Source organism: Sylvia atricapilla, chromosome 1 (assembly GCF_009819655.1).
Source record: "Sylvia atricapilla isolate bSylAtr1 chromosome 1, bSylAtr1.pri, whole genome shotgun sequence".
Classification (NCBI taxonomy): Eukaryota; Metazoa; Chordata; class Aves; order Passeriformes; family Sylviidae; genus Sylvia; species Sylvia atricapilla.
The window spans coordinates 138,588,045-138,594,783 of NC_089140.1; positions in this window are offsets into that span (position 1 = coordinate 138,588,045).

The window sequence follows — 6,739 nt, forward strand, 5'->3', positions numbered from 1 at the left end:
CTTGTACTGGTTGGTTAGTGTAAATTAGAATATTCAGCAAAGACAGAGATATAATGTATTGTAACATGAACCTCTCTCTCTCTCTCTGTCTCTCTCTCGCGCGCGGTCTCTTTTGGCTACACTTTTAGCAGTGGCTGCCAGCTTCAGCAAAGCTCTTGTACCCATGACCTATGCAATAAACCACGTGTTTCAAGAGCTACCCTGGACTCCAGAGATCTCTCTCTCATCACCGTCCTGTCTGCTCCTACACTTACCTGTGATTCTGCTTATTGGTCATGTGTCTGAAGACCCATATCTTGTTGCTCCTGACATCTCTGGGTAATTTCAGGTCTAGCCGAGCCTTGGCTTTCTTGACTGCCTCTTTGCATGCCCTGCCATGGTTCTCGTAGTCCTCAAAGGCTACGTGGCTGCGTGTCCATAGCCAGAATCTTCCCCCAAGTCACTGTCTGCATTTTATACTACTTGTAGGCCTTGCCTCTCAGAATAATGACTTTTCAGAATATGAGTTACCTGCTCATATTAGATTTTTTGATTAATTAAACTGGATATTAAAAAAAAAAAAAAAAAAAAAAAGAGATATCTGCATCATCATTAGAATGCCCACAGAACTCCAGTGTTCCTTTTTTCTTCATGCAGTAAAGAAGTCAGATTTATTGTTGCCCTAAACACAAGCAACACCACTGGTGTCAAGCTTGAGTCAGAGATAAATTTGCACGAAGATTGGTGCTATCAGAACCCAGGCAGGCCTGCCAAGCTTCTGAGAAGAAGACAATAAAATTAAAATGGGGAGATATGGCATTCATACAAATCACTGCATTATGCCAGACAATGGAATTTTCTTCCATCTATCTGGCCTTTTGTGATTTCTGGGGGACTTGTTTTCAAGTCTGTATTTACATCTTAATGATAGTGAGAACTAGAACATTGTTATTATGTATGCTTGACAATATAAAAATGGTAGGTAATTAGCTGCACTTATGTAGTGAATCTGAAGGCTGCTTAATTTATTAGATTTTTTACCTGGTCTCTGTGTGCATGGACTAGGAAAAGGTAAGAAATAAGGCTATATAATTAATCTGAAAAAGATCTTGGTTCCTTCCCCCACGCCTTCCTTTTCAATTAATGAGTTTTTTGTTTGGTTTTTTTTTTTTTAGGGTTGCTGTTGCTGTTGTTGTTATTTATATCTTACTTAATTATGTGCTTCAGAATAATTTTTGGTGGGCACTTGCCAGTTTATTAATACTCACTGCCCACTACCTGATGGTGTAACAAACACACCATCTGTTCACTTGTGCCTTATAGAACTCTCTGAAGTAGCTAGCTGACTCAAGCTGCAGGTGGTAGGATTGCTCAAAATACGTAATTACCAAACTTCTAAGTAACAAAACTTTTTTTCATGTATACTTTTATAAAAATCACATTTGATTAAGGCTTTCTCAACTACCCTCCAGTTATACACAAGCTTCCCTTCACCACAAACATATCAGATAGCATTATGCTGAATAAAGCTAATGCCCTGCTCTCATACTTTTTCTGAAGGATCTCTCAGCATGGTTTTATTTCAGGCCAAAACACTATATCACAGTCCCTGGACACATTTCTCATGACATCGTGCTCACCTGCCTGGTGATGAGCACCACTTTTTTAGTATATTTGAGTGTGTCCCCTCTTGGCTCATCCTTCTACCAGACTGTGGACGGGAGGCTGGATCTCAAAGCCAGGAGCCCTCGTGCAGGACAGTGCTTGAGGCTCGACTGTTTTGTGGCTGCTGTGCCCTTCCCTTTGGTTACTAATGAATTAATCCCCGTTAGAACATGTTCAAAACAGAAATCTCAGCAGGTTACAATAATAATAGTAACAACAACAACCACCACAACAAAATTCTATCAAAACAGAAAACAAAGCAATATTCTTGATAGTGGATATCTCTACAAGCTTACACTTGAATTCTCTGAAACAGCCAGTGTTATTTCTGTGACTGAAGATTAATTTCTGTGCCATTATCAAATGTAACCCTGGAGGAATTAATTGCACATGTATCTCATATCGAAGTCCTATTTATATGATCAAGCAATCTGGAACAGATAAGCCCCTTCTTGGGAAACCTCTGCTGCTTGACAATATTTGCCTTTGCCTCAGACAGGTTAAACCTCCTGAGACCCCAGGAGCTCACTAAAGCACCATTTGTAATGCAGCGTGACAAATCCCGGAGCCAGGGCGATAATCTCTGCAAACTCTGTACAAACAGTCCCTGAGCCTCAGCAAAAGTGATTAATGGGCTCTGCGGAATCAGCATACGGCCCTCTGCATTAATTACTTGTGAAGGACGCTAACTGGGAAGCCGGAGGTGTGCGCAGGACGTGGGGAGATCGCGGGCGGGCCCCGGGCTCCGCTGTGCTGGGGCAGGGCGGCGGGGCAGGGCGGGCTCACCGGGCCAGGGGCAGGGGTCGGTGCCCGGGCTCCGCTGTGCTGGGGCAGGGGTCGGTGCCCGGGCCAGGGGCAGGGTTCGGCCCCCAGCTCCGCTGTGCTGGGGCAGGGGTCGGTGCCCGGGCCAGGGGCAGGGCTCAGCCCCCAGCTCCGCTGTGCTGGGGCAGGGCAGGCCGGGCTCCCCGGGCCTGGGGCAGGGGTCGGTGCCCGGCCCAGGGGCAGGGTTCGGTGCCCGGGCTCCGCTGTGCTGGGGCAGGGCGGCGGGGCAGGGCAGGCTCCCCGGGCCTGGGGCAGGGCTCGGCCCCCAGCTCCGCTGTGCTGGGGCAGGGGTCGGTGCCCGGGCCAGGGGCAGGGCAGGCTCCCCGGGCCTGGGGCAGGGGTCGGTGCCCGGGCTCCGCTGTGCTGGGGCAGGGCGGCGGGGCAGGGCAGGCTCCCCGGGCCAGGGGCAGGGGTCGGTGACCGGCCCAGGGGCAGGGCTCAGCCCCCAGCTCCGCTGTGCTGGGGCAGGGGTCGGTGCCCGGGCCAGGGGCAGGGCTCGGCCCCCAGCTCCGCTGTGCTGGGGCAGGGCGGCGGGGCAGGCCGGGCTCCCCGGCCCAGGGGCAGGGGTCGGCCCCCAGCTCCGCTGTGCTGGGGCAGGGCAGGGCAGGCTGCCCGGGCCAGGGGCAGGGGTCGGCCACCAGCTCCGCTGTGCTGGGGCAGGGGTCGGTGCCCGGGCCAGGGGCAGGGCTCGGCCCCCAGCTCCGCTGTGCTGGGGCAGGGGTCGGTGCCCGGGCCAGGGGCAGGGCTCGGCCCCCAGCTCCGCTGTGCTGGGGCAGGGCAGCAGGGCGGCGGGGCAGGCCGGGCTCCCCGGGCCAGGGCCCGCTCAGGGGCACGGTGCGCTCCTGGGGCGCCGCTCCGCCCGCAGCCGGGACGGCTCGGCCTGGGTGGGCCTGGGACGGACACTGAGCCGCAGCTGTGCTCCACAGGCACTTGTGCCTTGCTCACAGTGGGTGCTGTGGATGAGAGAGAACCTGCGCCGAGCCCGGCTTTGGAGTGGGGTCAGGGAGAGCAGCCGGGGGGACCGGGGCTGGAGGGGACGTGGTCCGACAGGAGTGACCGCGGTATTACCTCCCTCTGCCGTAACTGCCGTGATTTAAAATGCGCAGACCCTTTGTAAATTACTGCAGCCCTGCTGCAACCACTGAAACTGTGCCAGTTTATCTCCAGGGAAGATCTAAGCCTAAACGTTTTACAGAGAAAGAAAAGATGAGGAGAGAAGCAGGTATTTATCTTTCCAGTATGTTCTCTGGGCCTCATCCAAGGGGAAAACGTCTACATCTTGTCTCAAGTCTTTCAAATCCCAGCAAGGGGGATCTGGTTAGAGACCCCCAAGGAAAAGTCTTAATGAATTTACCATGCATTTTTTCTAATTCATTAAAAATATGTCAAATCCAGGAAAGCACACCAACCTGCCTGTGTATTTTCCCCTTCTCCCACAGAAGTCTATGACAGTAATAATCATGGCCTACCCAGCCCTCTGGAGTTACTCAGTGGTGGCACAAGCACAGCTGCTCTGCCAGATGTGATGAGTCTGTGCCCAGCCGGCTGAGCCCTCAGTCCTTAGACCATAACAGTGATTTCAGCTGGAGGAAATAATTTGGTTGTTCTGACTCTTCAGTGTCATCCGTTGACTGTAGAGAAAGAACTTCACTGCACTTGGACAGGAACAAGTGGTGTATTTCTTGTTCCTTTCCTGTCTGATGAAGGAGAACCTTTCCTGACCTTACATTATACACAAGAAAATAAAAGCAGAAGTATCTTTCCCACTTCACATGTGATGGATAAGAATTACAGCATTTTGGTATCCTTGTCTTCTGTTGGTCATAATATTCTAATCCATTCTTAAAGAGTGTGTTCATCTGACACTCACCCTTCTAACCGAAGCAATACACCAAAATGGATAAACATAAGATACCTACCGGGACACTTTGCACAGTAGAATGCTTAAGTAACAGAGGGGTTAAAAACATAGGTAAATGAATAGGACAATTTTACGTTTTCTCAAAACAACCACTACCCAACAGGTGTAATTTGGCATTACACTTGATTTATGAAGGAACTCATCTGAGTGGGAGCTAGAAACTTAAAAGCTTACAAATCAGATGTAAAGGTAGTACTAAAAGTCCTGCAAGCTGTCTGCCAAGAAGTATCTTTAAAAATGTGGCTCTCAAAACTTTACCAGTGAAGCCTGAACTAAATCTCCACAGGTAAAAAGTCCCTGTTTTCCTTGCACTACTCTGTATTGACAAGAAAGTGCATAAAATAATTGGAAAATAGCATGGCATCTAGTTTTGCAGAGTATAGCCGCCTGAAATTGCCTGGTTAAAGACAGGGCAGCAAGAAAGTCAGACACACCAAGGAGGCTTAGGTCTCTCTTCTGAGAAATAAGACAGCTTGAATTTTAAAGGGACTTTAAACAAAACAAGCAATAAATCAAAGTAATTATTTCAAATTGTTCTGAAGTTTTGCCACTTATTTGGCTAATCAGTGGGTACAGAGGGCAGGGACAGCAGGGAGACTGGTCCATATAGGGGCACTTAATCCAGGTCTGGAGGGAGGATGTTTTGTGACATCCATATAAGTGGCTTTCTATGTGCTGTAAACAATTAGATGGACATTTTTGTACTGGAATAGCAAGTTCAGAGTCAGGGATATAATCAAAGAAAAAGTGTCGTCTTAAATCTCAAGTAACTTTTCCACTTGGAAAGCCACTCAGCTGGAGTCATCGCTGTAGGACATGTTTAGCTCTGTGCTGGAATCACCTTTGCACAAGGCAAACGGGTCATGAGAGCAGTACCTGGCAATTCACTGATGGGAAGAAGTGCTTAGGATGGGGAAATAGCAGATAGCCTAGGGGCAGTGGGTCCTCAAAGTAACATTTATTTTGCAACCCATGGAAGGAGTTTTTTTCATCTTTGGGAAGTTTGTAGTGTTTGTGGTATTTGGAGAGAGCAGTTAACCCAAAACCACTGGCAGCAGCTCAGCATGAAGAGGCCGTGTTAAAGAAGGACCTTTGAGAACTTTCTAAATTGGATTTCCTCAAACCGAAACAGGATGGGATTGCAATGTCTCCTTGGCATGGCCCTGAAACCAAAATGATTCTTCACTGACTAAATAGTTTCATGAGCTGATTAGACTACAGCCTGCAGCCAAAGATGGAAAGGAAACTTCCTTTTCCTTGAATTCTGCTCCTTTTTCTCACAAGAGCTGGAAACAGGACTAACACAAAGCAATTCCTTTCACTGCCAACCTCAGGCTCCACTTTGATTACTCACTGCATTAATTTACCAATTCCATGATTCAAACCCATTGGTTTATTGATTTAGTCTTAATAGGAACACTGATGCAATCACAAGATTGTTCTGTTTTTAATTAACTTTGCAAAATTGTAGCAGATTTACCCCTGCTGCCTTAAAAATTAACTCCCTTGCTTATTCTTTTCAATAAAACCCATTTCAATAAAATCCACCACACTGGTTTATTCTCCTAGGCAGCTCCAGGCAACTAGCAATAGGGCAAGAGGACATAGGCTGCATCAGAGAAGGTTTTGGTTGGACATTAGGAAGAAATTCTTCATGGAAAGGGTGATTGGGCATTGGAATGGGCTGCAGAGGGAGATGGTGGAGTCACCATCCCTGGAGGTATTTAAGAAAAGACTGGATGTGGTACACAGTGCCGTGGTCTAGTTGACAAGATGATGTTTGGTCATAGGCTGAACGTGATGAGGTCTCAGAGGTATTTTCCAACCTTGTTGAATCTGTGATTCTGTGATTCTGTGGATCAGAAATGCACATATGGAGTAAAGTATTTCTGGGCCACTGGAGTCTTCCTTCAGATTAGGATGAATCCATTTTATACAAAGAAAGGGGGAAAGGCACAGAAGGCAGCAAGGAAAACAAAACTGGATAGAGGAAAAATACCTTTTTTTCCTCATACCATTTATTTTTCCAGTAATGCACTATTCAGTCTCATAATTATGTCTAACAATGACTGACAGGTTCAGAAAGATGACTTAGTCGTGGACAATGACTTAGGCACAGTATGTCACTGGTAGATGAATTTCCAGGTGTCAGACTATTCCGTAGGGTGACTTTAAATAATGACTATAGGTCTTATTTTACAATACCTTACAGTCTTCTCTGCCCTCTGTCACATTTGATAAGGAAATAGTCCACTTAGTGTATTGAGATTTCAACTGCAAGCCTCTGCAGAGAGTAATCATACATTCTTGGGGCATTTTCCATCCCAGCTATCTGATGCTATTACTGAACTT